Here is an 18,997-nt window from a genome sequence, read left to right as displayed (position 1 = left end):
TAATGTTTATTTTGTTCTACGTGTATTACTTTTGTAGTACACTAAAATTTTAAAGTAAAGTGTATATAATTATTAAGTCACTACAAATGACAACATAATGTCCCAGAAAGTAATTATTTACAAAGCGTCTTTGTAACAAAAATGTTTCAGCCCGGGTTCGAACCGGGGACCTTTCGCGTGTGAGGCGAACGTGATAACCACTACACTACTGAAACACTTGCTGGTAACAGCTTAATTTTGTTTATAAAGGCAAAACCTTTTTGCTCAAAATTTATAAGTTATTTTGTTAGAAATGTATATAATGGTTTTATTATTTTTTTAGATTATATCAATGTAATGAAAGAAAATGAGTACTAAAAATTATTTTTTTTACCAATTGACTTGCGAAGTTGTTCAAGTTGCACTTTATTTTTGAGTTTTGAAATTGTATTCAAAAAAAACTTTTAATTAGTTTTTGATGTATTCATAAATCCAGATGACTTTATAAAGCTCAACATTATTTTAATTACAGTATTTCGTTTATATATAGACTTTAATGGATGCTGAAAATGAAACAATTATACTTTTTAGATATGATATCCAAACTATCAATTTGAAAATTAAAGTTTTGTTTAACTATCCTTTAAACTTTTCAAACTTTAAAAATACTTATCAAAAATAACTTTTCCAGAAATATAGTGAAATTTTTTTTCTAAGAACTGTTTGTTTAATTTTACAGTAAAGGTAGAGTTTATTATTTATTTTTTTCTTTGAAGCAATATGAAGATAATCCTCATAGAAATTCGAATTTACTAAATGTGTCGTGATAATCGCAGGAACTAATCAGATTTTCACCGGTAATTTTTTGTTGTTATTATTTTTTATTTATAATAATAACACATTTAAAGTACCTTTACAGTATCAGTTTAATGTTTTTATACTGTTTAAGATATTTTCATCAGTAAAATTCATTTTATACTGAAAGTAAACCTTAAAACTTCTATTTTCGAAAACCTTACCTGTAAGAAATTCAGAAAAACTGAAAGAAATTTCTTAAAAACCTTTAAGTTTTTAGTAACTAGTTAATTTAAAGAAATTAGTCTGATATTGTTGTATGGGGAACGGGTCACTTTTGCACGGGGGAAAAATTTTGCACGAAGGATCATTTTTGTACGAGAGTAAAAAAAAAAATAAAATAAAAACAAATTGTAAAAAAAAAACAAGAAAAAAAAATTATTGTATTATTATTGTAAAGTAGGAGTCGGCTGTTTAATTTAAATATCTTTATGGGATATGTAAATTAAACAGCCGACTCCTACTTTACCAATTAATTATTTTATTAATTATAAAATACGATATATATTTAATTTAAGTCATTATGATTCTATGCATGTCGCTGAAAATTAATTATCGGTCAGTACATTGTAAGCCCAATAACAATTTTGTTTTTTTGTGTTTTGTTTTTTCTTAAAGTTTAGTTTTTTCATTTTTGATTTTTACATTTGAACTAAATCTGCTTCCTAATTCTATATAACTTTGATTCAATCATTACAAACATTTAATATATAGTATACATGTTACATCGAGTTTCTGTGACTTTTATTGCCTTCACCGTCGTTAAGTTTTATAAATTTTTTTGATTCACTAACTAATGGTTAATGTTTTATTTTTGTTTAAAATAGATTAAATAAAAATTAAATTAACGTTCTTTGCAATACAAATTAAATAGTTTAAATAACCTCATTTACATTGTGATGTAATTATTAGTTGTAATGAATGTATTTTTCATTAGTTAACAACAATAATATTTGAATCAGTTATCTTTCCCATTAACGTGAGTTGTTTGTTTATATTATGATTTGTTGTTTTGTTGTGTAAATTAGCTTACTTTACTTATTTTAGACTTAATAATCACAAATATTATATAGTTTTATAACAGTCGGATTTAATATAAGTATTTACCTATTAATAACTATTATCTGTAGAAAATATCTTATTTTAATGAAAACATGTATACACCTACTTTATTCTATGCTTCTATTCTCTCATTACAGTAATTACAGTAAACTCTCGGATCTTTACGCACTTGTGACGTTACGCACTCTCGTTTAGTTACGCACTTCAGAATTCTATAAAATTCAGACAATAAAAATTTTAATTTTTTTAAATATTGCACAAATTAGGTTTAATGTATATTTTTAAGATAAAATATGTTTTTGAATGCTAATACACCTCTCTATATCTTTAGACTTTGTAAATTTATGTTCCTTGACTAATTGATGAACATTTAGTTATACCTGAGTGTATCAGAAATTTTGTTAACAATAAGAGATTAAAACAAAATTCTGAAATAAACATGACTGTGTTAAATAATGAAATAATGAGAGTTTAAAACACGAAGAAATAATACAGCAGTCTTGCCCTATATATTAATAAACATCATTTTAAAACTGTAAAGAAATGCTTAATTATAAATTGAATTTGCTTAGTAGAATAGAATATAAATGTCACATATAAATAAAGATAAAGATAATTTCTACTTATTATTAAAATAGTTAAATTATTTCAACTCATATTATATAGAAATTCAATTCCTTTTTTTTAATATATGTATAGTTTTATCTGTTGTTTTTATTTTCATAAATATAGTAAATAAATAGTTAAAAGTGGGAAAGTGCCTAGTCTGCTTTTAACTAGAAGCAATATTAAAAAACAGCCATTATAGTGAGTATATTTGGTACCTCTCGTTTCTTTACGATCTCTCTTATCTTTACGCACTTTTTCTGTGGACACAATGTGCGTAAATAAGCGAGAGGTTACTGTATTTTTTACAGAACCAAGTTGAAGTGTGTTGATTCGTTAACACACAGAAACATATGTTGGTACAATAAAGGAAGATTACTGTACAATTTGTTTTTATTTATAAAATTTAACATAATCATTATAAAGTTCTATTTTATACATAGATTTTTAAACGACTTAAAAAAGACGTTCAAAATATTTGGTATTAGAACGTAGTGCAAGAAGAAACTTTCGGTTATCAAGTCGCACACAACTTCGATACCTTTTAACCAGGACGTTAGTTTGTGGAATAAGTTTTTTTGAAGTAGTTCACTTCGAACGTGACTTAACAATAGACTGATTTACAATATAATTTTTAAACTTTGTTTACAGTTTTTTAATCATTTTATTTTAAAAACTTATGTTCTAATAAAAACATCTTTAAAAATAAATAATTCACAAAATTTGTATCAAAAAGAAAAATTGTTAAACCAAAAATTTTTTGCTGAGTCAGCAGATTTGCAAACAACTTGCCTTCCTACTCTCCTATTGGTTCGCTTGACTTGGCAGATGTAAGTAGATAACATCTCAGTTGGAAATTTTAAGGAAGAAAGCAGCTGCTACTTGGATTGCAGTAATTTTTCGAATAAATAATTTGAAATAAATAAAATAAAACCTCAAATCCTAACTCAGTTTGTTTTTTAATCCTTTTTTTTGTAACACAAATGTATTTGTATTTAAAAAAATATTTCAAAGTGTTTTTAGGTTCTCTGTAAAATGTTTAAGACTGCTAAATTTTTAATAATCACTAGATGTTTTAGAATCATTATAAGCTAATGGTAATTTTAATTTTATAAACTATGCGTAAGCAACGTACATAAAACAGACCGGTTCAGTTCCACAAACAGAAATATCTGTCAACGTACTTTTTAGATTAAAAATGTAATCAAAATAAAACAGCTTGAACTTTTTTTAATCATTTTGAAATTAACGTATTTTTAGTGGGAACGGGTCTAAATTGCACGAAGACAAAATTCCACGAGTGCACAAATTTGCACGAGGGCAAAAAATTGCACGAAGACGATTTTGCACCAAGGGTCAATTTTGCGCGAGAGTAGAAAATTACAGATAAAATAAAACTAAAAAAGTAGAAAAAAGGAAATAAATAGCTACTTATCGATAGTAAAAATAAAACCAAATTTAAAAAAAATACAAAAAATTATACAGAAATTAAAAAAATAAAATTGACCCGAGCAAAAATGTTTCTGTGCAAAATTGTCTGCTCGTGCAAACGTGTCTTCGTGTAATAAAATCTTCGTGCAATTTTGTACACTTGGCAAATTAGACAGCTACCTCATTTTTGGTACATGCTGTATACAGTAGTGCTTGTTTAATAAAATTTTCTTTTTAAGAGTTATTTTATATTTTCGTTGTAAGTTTTTTTTGACTGCTGCCAAAAACTTGTTTTGGTGATACTGGCCCGTCGACTGAAACTGTTGCCTGCCCCCATTTTTAATTAAAAATAATATCTTTTTATGCTATTAATAGAATATACGTTTTTTAGTTTAATTAGATGTCCAAAGTTAATTTGCATAACTTTGTAAAACAATTATCAAACTTGAACTACAGCTTTAAACACTAACTTTTATTTTCATTTCAATTAGTATAACCTTGTGGCACCGTAAAATATATTTCAAGGTAGACAACTTTAATAGTCGATCGGCCAGGCTTTTAAAAAAAGTCTTTCGCGGACTGCGTAACTTTTAAAATTTTACTGTATAAACTAAAAAACAACTTTTTAGGGGAAATATTGTATTGAAACTATCATTTAAATGCTGTGTAGCAAAAATCGAACTGAGAACACGTATGAGATTATTTGCCATAAAAAGATTTATTTTTACTTATCTCGCACAATAATTTTTAAGCCAAAAAACATGTCGCGGACCGTACGTTGCCACTATTATATACATAATTAGTCATGAAAAACGATATATTATCTATTTTTTATTTAAGATTTGAGCAAAAAAATAACCATAATTTATTTCTTTATCCAAGTTTATAATTTTAGAAAAAAAAAACAAGAAAGGACTTCAAATTTAGAATAGGAACTAGAAGAAGCTAAGAACTCTTTTTCATGTGTATTTGGTTCTATTTTTTAATAATATTTATACTAGGTTGGTTTCACTTTTGATTATTAATCAACTAATCTCAAACTTTAATTATTTAGTTTATTAGATTTGTTAAAATATCAATAAAAGTTTATTGTTATTTTATAACCTTTAATGTTTTTAATGCTTAAACTTGATATTTTACGGTTTATCATAAATTATTTAATAGTCTCTTAAATTTGGTTTTGTTTATCGAATTTTGGATATTGATTGTTTTTCAATTAAGGTTAAAATCTAATATATCTTGTTTATAAATTTTTCTGTATTAATTTTAAAATTTTGTTTTGTTTTTAGTTTATAAGTTTTTATAACATATTCAATTTTTTTGATTGCAAACTAGTGTTGTAACTCATAGTGACTTATACTTATGATACAAAACTTATTTAAACTTTAGAATTAGCTGTGTCAAACTTTCTTTACTAAACTCAATTAAAGTTAGCCAAAATTATACCTGATTTGTTTCTAAATTGTACAACGAAGTTTAAACCATAAAATTATATAAAGAGGTTGCTTCTTTTAATAAATCAAATTTAATTACTTATAAATTTAATCTATTTTGGGCCATTTATTTAAACAGCATTTTAACTCTTTAAAAAATACAACTTTGTACTATAATAATTAAAAAGTTATACTTTAATACTAACTCCAAAAAATAAGTAATCTATAAAGAAACTTAACAGTAATGTGTATTCTAACAGTTGGTGAATTATTTTTGTGTGTAATTAATATAAATGCATTTAAAAATTATTTGTAATCAAACATCTGGATTTCACTAAATTTTTCAGTTCCTTAAGTATTTGTTTCAAAATATATTTAATGTTTTGATATTTATGTAGTTTGTACTTAAATTTCTCAATCAAAAGTTCTTTATTTGTTACACATATTTATAAATCAAACAATTCTCTAATTAACTATAAGGTCCAATAAACTTACAGTACTCACTTTGATTAGACTTCTTTGAAGATATAAAGTTAAAATATGTTTTAAAAAAGCTAGGTGTGAAAAAACAAACTGTGTTATTTAACAAATAGACTACTCTAACTTTAATAAATTAAAATAGTTTTCATTTTCATAGAAATATTGCTATGTTTCTAGTTGTTTAACAAAAAAATAAAGTTTTTAGTTCTGCGAAGAAAATAAAATATTTTTTTGAAAGCTGTTGTTCATATACAGTGTTTCGCTTGTAGAATAGAGTTAATTATCCAAAGCTTAAAACATTAATGTTTTCAAAATTGATAAAACTAATAGAAATATTGTACTAGTGAAATTTCCTAACCCATAACTAAAACTTTTACGTGAAAGTTTAACCTACTACTAACAATTCTTCAAAGTTTTGAAAACTGAAAAAGTTAAACTAAGTGTTAAAACATAATTACTCAATAAAATAATATTTCAGTTTTATATGAATTACAAAGAATAACTATCTTAAATATTATTTTCTTCGTTTACTGAATATTTAGTAGCTAAGAGCAGGATCTTTAGTGCCTTGGTGCTAGCCGAAGGAGTATTACAAGTATAAACTTAAAAAAAATTGAATATTTAATTTTCTTAATATCTTTATAATTTCTTACTGATACCAATAAAATCTTTAAATTTTTGAAAACCATCTTTATAAAAAGAGCATTAAAGCAGAATTAGTTTTATAATCTGGTTCGCCAAAGTTTGATCTTGTTCTTAGCTTTCTCGCTGGTTTACTTATATCCCACCTTCAGAAAGCTCTGATTCTTTTCTGTTGTGGTTCGCTAACATAGCATGCCAAAAATAATTAGTAAGTATAACTAACTTTATATAAAAACCGGTAAATCATTAATTTTACATGGCTGGGTTTGAAAAAAATTAAAAAAAAGAGAGATTTTTAGGATTTGCTAAACCTTTATTACAGTAAGTTAGATATATTTTTTTCAACTTAACAAAATGAAACAAGTTGTATAAAATAGTTTACAGTTTTTTATTTGTATTTGGTTTGTTTTCAGTTTTGACTGTATTAAATTATGACTTAACGTTGTTTTTTATTCTACTTGATGAATAAACGTTTTTAAACAACTCATAAAGGTCTTTTGTAGTATGCCTTTAAATGATTAATGGGTATTACTAAAATTTTAATTTGACAAGCTTGTATTTAAATAAAATTTATATTTAGCAAAGACGTTTTTCGAAATAAGTTATCAATCTAATACAATCTATGTTCAAAAGGATTTTAAATACTTAAAATGTTACGTAAATTATTTTTAATTAAAATGATGGAACGAAGATAGTCTGCCACTTTTGATTTTGAAGACTGGAAAGTTTTTGAAAATTTGACAAAATAAAAATATAAAACGGTTAGGAACTATTAAAAAACCACTGTCTCAGTATTTTACAAAAAACTAACATTGAAAAGATCTTTTGTTTATTAAATAACCATTATTAATTCTTAAACAAATAGAATAGTCATAGAATAGAATAAAATAAAATAATTCAAGTTCTGTTTGAATAAGAATAGATAATGTTTATCTAATAAACGGAAGATCTTTTCAATGTTCGTGTTTTGTAAAAAAAACTGAGACAATGGCTTTTTAATGATTCCTAATCACCTTTTATTTTTTATTATGCAAATTATTTTTAGATTAAAAACAAAACTAGCACTTTAAGAATTTTAAAGAATCGTATAAAATGGTAATATATAAAAAAAATTGTAATTTGTTCAATTATGCTGTACTTATGTGAGAAATATTCCATTAAAACTAGACTTTTATTTAAAGTTTTATGCTAACATCAGCTACAACAGTGTTTTGTATTCCTCTGTTTTTCAACTGCAAAAAAAAAAGCAAAGTATTTAATTACCAGCCTAAGTTTAATTTGTCTGATTTATTAAAATAAAAACTAGAGAAAATACTGAGAAATATACTAACTTTTAAATTTGTAGTGGACTTTTATTTTGAATTCTGTCTTAAAAAATTATCAAATAGATTAAAAACAACTTGTAAAGTAAGGTTTGTTCAAAAAATACCTGAAAACTGTATTTAACTATAACCTCGTTATTTTAACGAAAAATATCTTTGTTGTATTAATATTTTTGTTGGTATTATCATGTAATTATTACTATTTTATGATAATTTAATAATACACAACTGAAAAATGTTTCTGATTTATATAACTAACATATTTCTAAAGGAACTATTTTATTAATTAAAACTAATAAGATCACTTTTAGCTTAACAAATTAATATAAAAGTACTTATTTGTAACTTAATTTATAAGCATGCGTAAGTAGTTTGTCAATAAAAATATCTGGTAAGTGCAAAATGTTATATAAAAGAAAGTAATTTGTTAGCACTAGTTTTAAAAACTATTAAATAATCAGAGCTTAAAAAAACACATTAAACTGTTTTTAATTGTTTTTATATCAACTTAGATGTTTTTTTAATAAATCTGCAGAAAACAGCTCATTTAATTTTCTTTAATCAAAAATTTCTACATTTTTTTTTAATGATGAACATGTTTGATTCCATACTTCTTAAAACAAAACAAATTTAGATATTTTGCTTTTTTTTTAAAGTATAGCCACTATAAACGAGTTCTTATAAGTCTAGATGTTTTATAATTTCTTTAAAACTTTAGTTCGTCAAGACTCGAAGCTTGACCTTGCTAGTTAAATAAGCTATAGAACCAACAACCGCTAGTTTTACGCCATACTTAAATTCTGGAAACTATGTTGTAGTTTAGAAAAGTTTAAGAAAACAATTTGAAGCACTACCATTTGAATTTGGTTATGCAGATTTTAAAATATGCATATGTTTGGTATTAATTTAAAAGAGACACATATTACCAAAATCATCAAATCTTTTTAATGATAGGAATCAAATAAAAGATGATAAAACAAAATAATCATGGAGAATAAGTTTTTCACCAAATCTAACAAGTTAGTATAACTTTTTGTTGCTATTTTTATACAGATAATTATCTCTTATCTTTGTCACAAGGGATAATTATAAAATTTAACTTTCCGAACTTTTAGTTAGAGCCTTGAGAAAGTTAAATGTTTTTGTTGGCTTAAGATTTCGAAATCTTAATGATAATTTTGCCTTTAAAAACTCTGAATTAAAAAAACTCAGTGGTTGACACATATACAAAAAATCTAAATTGTTAAAAACACTTCAATAGATTTACTGCTGATATGTTTTGAAATAATTATAACTGTACCTATTTAATTAGTTAAATTTAGACAAAAATGAAGTCTATTTTTACAATTTTAATTCTAAGTTTAACTATTCAGGAGAATTTAGGATGTTACATCAAGTTTATCTTCCCTTCTTCTTCAGTTTTTGAGCTAGACACCTCAAATTTTCAGGAATTTTTTTTTATAGTTTAAAAGACTTCGAAAGTTGGGTTTTTAAAAATATCAAAAAATATTAATTTTAGTTAAAAAAGACAGCTAGTTTTTTTAAGTATTTTATTACACTCAAAATTTAAAAACTTCAATCTCTTTAGATATTATTAGTATGAATTCTGTGAAAACTTGAGAAAAATTACTTAAAAAACAACAAAGAAGATAGATTTTTAGTGAAGTAGTCTTTTTTTGCATTTTTCATTTGCCCTTCCATAAAAACCTACTGAAGTCCCTTAATTTGATTGCTTTATCTCAAAAGTTATTCACTTCCAGTTTTTGTAAGGTTGAAATTTGTCTGACAGCTCAGATAAAAATCTACAAAATAAGATCAGCTTGTAAAAAACAAGGTGGACCCATCTATGACCTTAAAATTATTGCAAGTCAGTGCTTTTGTTGCTGGGCCAGATCTATATGTTGCTAGCTTTAAAGCACCACCTGCTGAATTTTGAGCCTGCCAAGCAAAACAGCTGTACGACTATCTGTTTTATTTAATTCCTATACAGTAACATTCAGTTTATTGTCTGATAGAATGTATCAAAAGTGTATATTTAATTTAGTAATTTTTCGTTAGCTTAAGTTAAAGTAAAGTGTAACCTAACAAAGCAGCTGCTTAATATAAAGTACAACTTTATATCTTACTTCATTGTTAAACAAGATTTATATTGTTGTTTGATAGATTATACAAAAAGTTGTGTCAAAAATGTATAATAAATAATCTTGCATTAGCTCAAGTTAGATTAAAATAAAAAATAATTTGATAACAACAGTACTTGGCTAATATCAAGATTATTTTAAGTTTTTTACAGCAACTTGAGTTTTAAGTAAAACATCTTACTTTATGATAACATCAACTATTTTGTTGAATATTTGTTAAGGCCATGGGGGTAAGAAACTTGATATACAAGTTAATCTTATTTTAAAGATCTTTATTTCAGCTAGCACTTATTCTCTACAATTTTCAAAATTCAAATAAACTTTTGATATATAAGGGTACAAAGTAGGAATATACTTAGTTACAATATACAAATCAATACATAGTTATAAAAAGATTAAATTTTAAGGGCAAGAAAAAAGACTGTTTTTAAAAAAGTTTATTATCTCTAGTTTTCAAGAAATTGTACTCAATTATTTTTTTTTAGTCTAATTTCACTTAAAAACTAACTATTAGTCTTAAAATATTTTTAGTGTTGAGTAAATTAATCTTAAAAAAAAAGCAATAAATTTATTATTTTTACACTTTGTTACCAAGCACAGTTTTACTGAATATTTACAATACAGTTTTTTTAATGATGCAATATTTCTTAACATCTAGAGTTAGTTTTTCAAGAAATAAATGAATAGGTAGACTATTAGTTAGTTTTAAAAAATCTGAGAAAATTAACAACTGAAATTTCATTTTCATACCCTAGCGGCCTAGCATATGAAACTTTTAGCTAAGCTAACTATACCTAAAAATACAATTAAATATTTTTGTTCTGAATTTTGTTTATAGCTTACAAATGAGTTCCAATGTTTATAAAAAAAAAGTTTTTTTTTTGCTTTCATTCAAAGTACTACCTCGAATTTATATTTATTCATAGTGATATTTATTATTAAGACCTTAATATGGTAAAATATTTCTTTTAAAAATTTCTATAGTGTCAAGTTTTTTACCAAGCTACGCGTTGCATTTTATTAATTTAAAAAACCAAGGTAAATTTTGAGATACAATCGATCTTAGCTTTTCACTTAAGTTCTTTTTGAAAGGAGCAAGCTAAAAATTTGAAAATAGACTATTTAATTGAAATCATATTATATACATGTTTAAGCAACTGCTTTAATTTTTTTAGTCTAATTTTTATAACATACAAACAGTAGTGATTTTGGATTTTTGTTTATCCTTATTTAAAATATTAAATACAAATCTCTATAATTACAAAAACATTAACTATAACATAATAAACGTTACATTTCAATTTTTAATAAAAAAAATTATCCAAAAACTTAAGGTCTTAGCACAAAACACTTTAAGAGTATAGAATTTTTTTTTGAAGTTAAGGTCGGGCCATAGAGGTGGTCCAACATTTTTTTACTAAATTGTTTCTTGTATCAAAGCTAAAAGTATTATCTATAAGTCAGTTTTTATACAACACAAGAATTTTAAGATGTATATCTATATATAGATGTATTTGTAACAAAAAATTTCTATAGAACATATGGACGGTAAATTGTTTATTGTCAATTTTCTTGGAAATAAAAAATCACTAAAAGTATATTTTTTCCTTCATTTTTCGAGCTAGGAAACGTTCCTTTTATAGTTTAAAAGACTTTGAATTATGTGATTTGAAAAAAATAAAGAATGATAGTTTTTGATAAAATATATAAAAATATACGTGATGTTTTATATATACTTTTTTTTTCAAAAATAAAAAAGTTCCTGCATTGAATCAATTTAGATATTAGTAATGGAACTTCTGTGAAAGTTTGAAGAAAATTGGTTTAAAAATGCAGGAGAAGATAGATTACTTGTGAAATAGTCTTTTTTGCGATTTTTGTTTTTGACACCCACTAGAAACCTATTGAGCACATTGACTTTGATCACTCGAAAAGCTACTATGATTTTTTTCAAGCGGTTAAAGGTAAAAAATCTGATAGCTCAAATAAAGTTCTGAAAAGTAAGATCAACTAGTAAAAAATAAGATTGACCCCTTTATGCCTTTAATGTTAAAATTAGTCTTTTTTTAATTCTCTCATTAGTTTCTATATAAATAATTTTACAAAACTGACAATTTCTCAAATATTTGTAAAACTTAAACAATATTGTTAGAGTGCATTTAAGTATTTCATTAATCTTTTGACAAGGTCAGTTTTTTTTATCACTAAAGCTGACCACAGACAAAATAGCTAGTTAGCACCTTAGTTATTAAAAAAATTTATTTAAAAATATTACACTTGTTATTTTAAGTTTTTAATAATTAATTCAATATTAATTCTAAAATTAAAAATTTTGGTCTCCAAGCAATAGGGGTAAGGCCAAAAATCAGGTTACATTTTAAACAATAAATTCATTGATTTTATGCTTTTAAAGAGCCTTTTATGTTTTTATAATTCAGTTTTTCAAATATACCTGGCTCACAGACAACTTTTTAGGTGAATAAGTTACGTTGACTAATAAGTTGCCCACCTCCACCCTATGACCTCCATTATCGCTTGATTTTTTAAACTAAACGTTATCAAGAAAAGTTTGCTTACTAAAGCATAGTTGTCATTATTACATTAAATCAGGGTTTCCCAAAGTGGGCGGTACCGCCTCCCTGGGTGCGATTCTAGAAAGTTGAGGGGAAATAATTTGTAAAGGGTCGATTACTTTACAAAATACTATTTGTATTTTGTTAAGAAAACCTAAATTGTGTAAACATATAGATTTTAATTATACTGTTTTGTTGTTTTCTTAAATTGTTTTATAAGTTGTTACTATATTTTATAATTTTTTTAGTTACAGTAACCTCTCGCTTATTTACGCACATTGTGTCCACATAAAAAGTGCGTAAAGATATGAGAGATCGTAAAGAAACGAGAGGTACCAAATATACTCACTATAATGGCTGTTTTTTAATATTGCTTCTAGTTAAAAGCAGACTGGGCACTTTCCCACTTTTAACTATTTAATTACTTAGTTTATAAATATGAAAACAACAGATAAAACTATACATATATTAAAAAAAGGATTTGAATTTCTATAAAATAATAATTAGAAATAGTTTTACTATTTCAATAATAAGTAGAAATTATCTTTATCTTTATTTATATGTGACATTTATATTCTTTTCTACTTAGCAAATTCAATTTATAATTAAGCATTTCTTTACAATTACAAAATTGTGTTTATTAATACATAGGGCAAGACTGCTGTATTATTTCTTTGTGTTTTAAACTCTCATTATTTCATTATAACTTTATTATTAAACACAGTCATGTTTATTTCAGAATTTTGATTTAATCTCTTATTGAAAACAAAATTTCTGATATACTGAGGTATAACTAAATGTTTGTCAATTAGTCAAGGAACATAAATTTACAAAGTCTAAAAATATAGAGAGGTGTATGAGCATTCAAAAACATATTTTAATTCAAAAATATAAATTAAACCTAATTTGTGCAATGTTTAAAAAAATGAAAGTTTTTATTTTCTGAATTTTATAGAATTCTGAAATGCGTAACTAAACGAGAGTGCGTAACGTCACGAGTGCGTAAAGATCCGAGAGGTTACTGTACATTGTAATTATAAGTACTTTGTATTTTTAATTACCCTTGCTTTATTATTATTACTTTTACGTTGATAACATTTTCACTATAAAAGCTAGATTTGAAATTTTCTTTTTATTGCTTAGTATACAACTGATGAAATAAGCATGAAATAATTATTGTTCTGAAAATTTGAGTCTTATTTATATTTTTTGAAAGAACTTATTAAAGTGTAAAAAAATGCTTAATTTAGTTTAAAGTAATTAAATGTAAAATTAGTTCTCATGTTTACCCATTTTCTTTTTTGTTGCTGTCACATATGTTAGTTTTTCTTAGTTATCATTATATCCCAGTTTATAGAATTGATAATAAAAATTGAGACTAAATTTTTGAAAATTTTAAAAAACTTGCAAAAAAAAAAGAAAAAAAACAAGTCCTATCTCCTTTTACAGTTGTTAAAACAGACTATTTTTTACATTATGTTTTTTCTTAGCAATATATGTAAAATCTATGTAAAACTATTTCAGCAAAAAAATTTTTAACCTTGAGTTAAATAGCCTAAAGAATCTTGGTAGTACTTAATTTTGGGTTTTTCTTGAGAGTCTTTTGTAGATTTAATTTTTAAACTATAGACTATTTGTATAAAAATCTAATTAAGTTAATTTTATTTGCTTTGAAAAAACTTTTAAACTTTTAAAATCCTTAAGTGGTGTGTAAACCAGCTATAAAAAAATTTGAGTTTTCTTTTTAAATAATAATTTTATATTTGTATCATCTCTTAATATTTATAACTACAATATGTATATACATTAAAATATACTGTAGTATTTTATATCGATTCAGCATTATTTATTTTAAGGTTCGTTTCGCTATAACCAACTTTATTAGGCAATGAGCTAAGTATTTTGTTGATGTTAATAATTAAATAATCTAAGGTTGCCAAAAAATCTGAAATCCTAAAAAAAACTTGGAATTTTGAGCAAAAATCACTAAAAAACCTGGTATTTTAGACTATTTTTACAATTAAAGTGATAGAGCTTCGATTAATAATTAAATTAGCTAGGGTTACCAAAAAACCTGAAATCCTAGAAAAACTTGGAATTTTGAGCAAAAATCACTAAAAAACCTGTTATTTTAGACTATCTTTACAATTAAAGTAATAGAGCTTCGATTAAACATATAAACTCTATCCTATATATAGAAAAATTTTTCTTGGTCTAAGTTTAAAGCTTAAATTTAATTTAATTTATTATCAAAAGTTTACTGTTTAAATGTTTGAATGTAATACTGTAAAACTAAATTTAAAAACTATAAATACTTATATTAAGAAAAATGTTTTAAAATGTTTTATAATAAACTATATTTTAAATTACTGAAAAAACCCAACATGTTTTTAATTTAGCAAATTTTTAATTAAGTTATTAAAAGTTTATAACATTAAAAAAACATTTTATTTTATCAATTGAACTCAAGCTTAAACTTTTATTCGACACAAATTTCCTATAATTACGTCAAAATAATATTTTACATTTTGAATTATATAAGTATTTATAGTTTTTATATTTAGATTTACAGTTTTAGTACATTTAAACATTTAAACAGAAACTTTTGATAATAAATTAAATTAAATTTAAGCTTTAAACTTAGACAAAAAAAAATTTCTATGTATAGGATAGATTTTTTTATGTTTAATTCGTTATTCTAATAATTTTAGGTGAAATTAATTTAAATAGGTTGTTTTTTGATATGCAGTAGAGTTAAAATGTTTAATTTAAGTTTTACATCAGTAAAAAGTAATTAAAACTATAGGTAGAAAAATTTGAGCTGAAGAATTTAACTATAATATTGCGCCTTCAAAAAATTGACATTTATATCCTCTACTTTGCCCTCCATAGCGTAGCTCCCGTGGCGCAATCGGTTAGCGCGCCGTACTTACATGATAGTATCGGAGAAATGCGGAGGTTGTGAGTTCGAGCCTCACCGGGAGCACCTTTTTTATTTATAAACATATTAAGCAGTAATTATTATACAATAATTTACAACTAAAGTAAGTATTGGTCGAGTTTTTTGTGCTCTAAAAATATAAAGTTTTTTTTTTGTTTTAAATTATCTATCAAAATTGTTTATTTTGTGCTTTAGTAATTTAGTTCTGAGCTGTATATACAGTTTAAAGTTCGAGCTTGATTGAATTACTCTTGTTTCAATAACTTTTTTTCGCATTTACCAAAAAGAACACAGGCTAAAGTCAATTTAAATCAAGTATTGAAACACTGTGTATTTGTAACACAATAGTAATAACTTTTGAATTGTGTAAGCCACAAATTATTTTAAAAAATATGTGTATATATCTACTTTAGCACCCTATGCTAGTATTTAAATTAGTATGACAAAAAAATACTTATTCTTAAAAATTAATGATTTTAGCTGCAATTTTAAACATGTTTGACATCATAATGCTAAAATAGATTTTGTACAAATCTTTTTAAATATTTAAAGTTTTGCTTATTTTTTAGCAATGATTGAAAATAAACAATATTTTTTGTTTTAAGTATTTGACAGTTAATGTGTTTAATTTAAAAAACAAAAATGTACAAGAAAAATATAAATCTGACTGTGGAATAAATTGAATAAGATGAATTAAAAAAATTGAATATTTGAGGTAGTGTTTTATGAAAAAATTGTTTGTTCAAAATAAAAAAAAAATAAATTGTTCCATTAAAATTTAAAATTAAACACCTGGCTAAATTAAAATTTGTTAAGTCTTTTTTTTGTTTTTCATTAACTTTTATAAGTTAATTGTTGATTATTACAATAGAATTATAAACAAAATACGAAAGATCATTTATGCATTCTTATTTATATATATATATATATATATATATTTATTTATTTAAACCCGTCTAATGTATATATATAAATTAATTATTGCTAATTTATATATAAATATATATATATAAACTCGTCTAAATCTAATCAGTTAGTTGGCAGGATGGCCGAGTGGTCTAAGGCGCTGCGTTCAGGTCGCAGTCTACATTGTAGGCGCGGGTTCGAATCCCGCTCCTGTCACATTTTTTGAAAATTTTGCTTGCTTTGAATATTGGTTGTTATGTATATTAAGATAAATTATTAAATATCTGTATTACACGATGTAGTTTAAAAGTTTTACTTTATTAGGCATTAATTGATAATTATTAAGATAGGTGCTATAATTTTTTTTATTTATCTGCAATTATCCATTAAAGTAGCTTGATATATAAACAAGCTTCGTTTGTAAAATTTTTATTAGTATTTATACTAAAGAGATTAGTTTATGATGCCATAGCTTACAATTACTTTTTATACTTACATTACTTGCAATTTAAATAACGGCTGTTTTTGTTTTGTGAAATTCAGTCAAATTTTTGTATAAAAAGCAAAGTAATATAAAGTAAATTAAAAATTAATATAATGTTTACTAGTAGAACAAACTAAAGTTTATTTTTTACATTGTCATTTTGTACTTCTTTTGAATCAACAGTTATAAATAGTATTGCTTTGATAACATTTTAAAAATAGTTTTTGTGCTAGAAAAAAGTAATAGAATTAATTCAGGTTTTTAAATTGAACAATCGTTGTATGTTTATTTTTTTATGATTTATGTTTCTAATTATTTTGTGTGTAAACTAGGAAAATTTTTTAATGAAAACTTCAATTTCTAAAATAAAAAAGCTTCTCCTAAAAGTAATAAAGTGTAAGTTTAAATTTATAATTTTTTTTTTTTTTTGAACTAAGACTGCTAAAAATTTAAATTTGTTTAAAAAAATTTAAGTAAAATATAACAACTAAACACAAATTCCCTTTTTACTTTGATTAAAAGTTTTTTTAATAGTTAAAACTTTGTTTTAAATGTTATTTTGTACTACTTACAAAACATCTGTGTAAATCTTAAAAAATTACATTGCAAAAACTGGTGTCAAATTTGCACGAGCGTACAAAATTGTTAGATTTTTTTTTACAAAAATTAACTTTAACTTTTATATGAAAGGTTCAAGTACAAACCACAAGCCAGTTTTTATAGAACTCAAAAATATCATTTAACTTTTGAGATATTTACTTTTTTGTAAAAATTTTCCGATATAAACGGTATGGACCGCAAGAACCTTTCATATAAAAGTTAAAGTTAATTTTTGTAAAAAAAAATTTAACAATTTTGTACGCTCGTGCAAATTTGACACCTACCAGTTTTTGCAATGTAATTTTTTAAGATTTACACAGATGTTTTGTAAGTAGTACAAAATAAAATTTAAAACAAAGTATAACTAGGTAAAATTCACAACAATCACACATAAATATGAGTAAAACTAAAATAATCATAAGTTAAGGTTGTTTAATTTAAATGTGGTGCACAAAATTTTTATTTTAATATCAAGTTGTTTCTTAATTGTCATCATAAATATTATTTTTAGAAGATTATTAAATGATAAAGTATATAAATTTCGTATAGTTTTTGTTTACTAACCTTATTTTTAATGCAAACATAATTGTTATTAAGGGTGAAATTTACTATTTTACTTACATTTAAGACAACTGGCTTGAAAGTAAATCATAAACTCATAAGTACATCACTATATATTACAGTCTGTTTTTGTATAACCTTTTACTTAAATGAAAATGAAAATTTCAGTTTATTCCTTTTAAGTTATATAGAAAATAAATATTTGATACACACATAAACTATGCTGAAATTTTTAGTAGACACTATAAGCTGTAACGACTACCACTATTAGTTACATTTAAACAAACAAAAAAAAAACTGGCTTCATCTATAAACAAAACAATGATTTTGACAAATACCCTAGGCAATATTCTCAATACAACGTCATAATACCTGTTAGATATAGAAACCAAACAAGACATGTCCTGACAAGTGGCTCGTTGGTCTAGGGCAGGGTTTCCCAAACTCATTTACTAAATCGCCCCCTTGTGAGTAACTTGAAAAAAAATCGCCCCCCACGATTTTACAAAGTAAATTTTCTTTTGAGTACAAACTTTTGAGCTAAAAAAAGTTGTGTTCGAAATGTAATTTGGTCTTGTACTTCTCATGCACGCACTTTTGTGTTCAAAGTACTTTACAGGGCTTGAGAAAATAATTTACAGTTATTTTCTTAGAAGCCCAGTAAAGTGTATTAAAATAATTAATTATTAAAAAGCCTTGAGTAATCTGTAATCAATCCTGTTTAAATATGATCTGCTTTGAAACTATTGAAACTTTTAGGTCAGTGGTGGACAACTTTTGTAGTCAGCAATTCATATTTACTAAAAAATATTTTCTATTTTTAACTCGTTAGAAAATGTAATTGCGGGCTGCATGATTTAGAAAAATTACAAATAAGAAAATTAAAAAACTCAAGCAAAATTGTAATAAAATAATTTAGTACTATTGTGATGTAGGAAATACTTTGGTGAACTGAAAACGAAATGAAAGCGTATATCAAAA

General features: G+C 24.3%; 3 non-coding genes across 3 annotated transcripts; 2 read left to right on the top strand and 1 right to left on the bottom strand.

Moving 5' to 3' along the window:
- Positions 1-142: 142 nt before the first annotated feature.
- On the bottom strand, positions 143-215 carry Trnav-cac (transfer RNA valine (anticodon CAC)). The gene has a single exon. It is a non-coding gene; the product is annotated as a tRNA-Val (tRNA).
- Positions 216-15,420: 15,205 nt separating this feature from the next.
- Trnav-uac (transfer RNA valine (anticodon UAC)) lies at positions 15,421-15,510 on the top strand. The gene is given in 2 exon segments: positions 15,421-15,458; positions 15,475-15,510. It is a non-coding gene; the product is annotated as a tRNA-Val (tRNA).
- A 994-nt stretch (positions 15,511-16,504) lies between these two features.
- Positions 16,505-16,587, top strand: Trnal-cag (transfer RNA leucine (anticodon CAG)). The gene has a single exon. It is a non-coding gene; the product is annotated as a tRNA-Leu (tRNA).
- Positions 16,588-18,997: the final 2,410 nt, after the last annotated feature.

This window comes from Thalia democratica, chromosome 6 (assembly GCF_965202585.1).
Source record: "Thalia democratica chromosome 6, ktThaDemo2.hap1.1, whole genome shotgun sequence".
In the NCBI taxonomy this organism is placed as follows: Eukaryota; Metazoa; Chordata; class Thaliacea; order Salpida; family Salpidae; genus Thalia; species Thalia democratica.
This window is presented reverse-complemented; position numbering and strand designations above follow the sequence as displayed.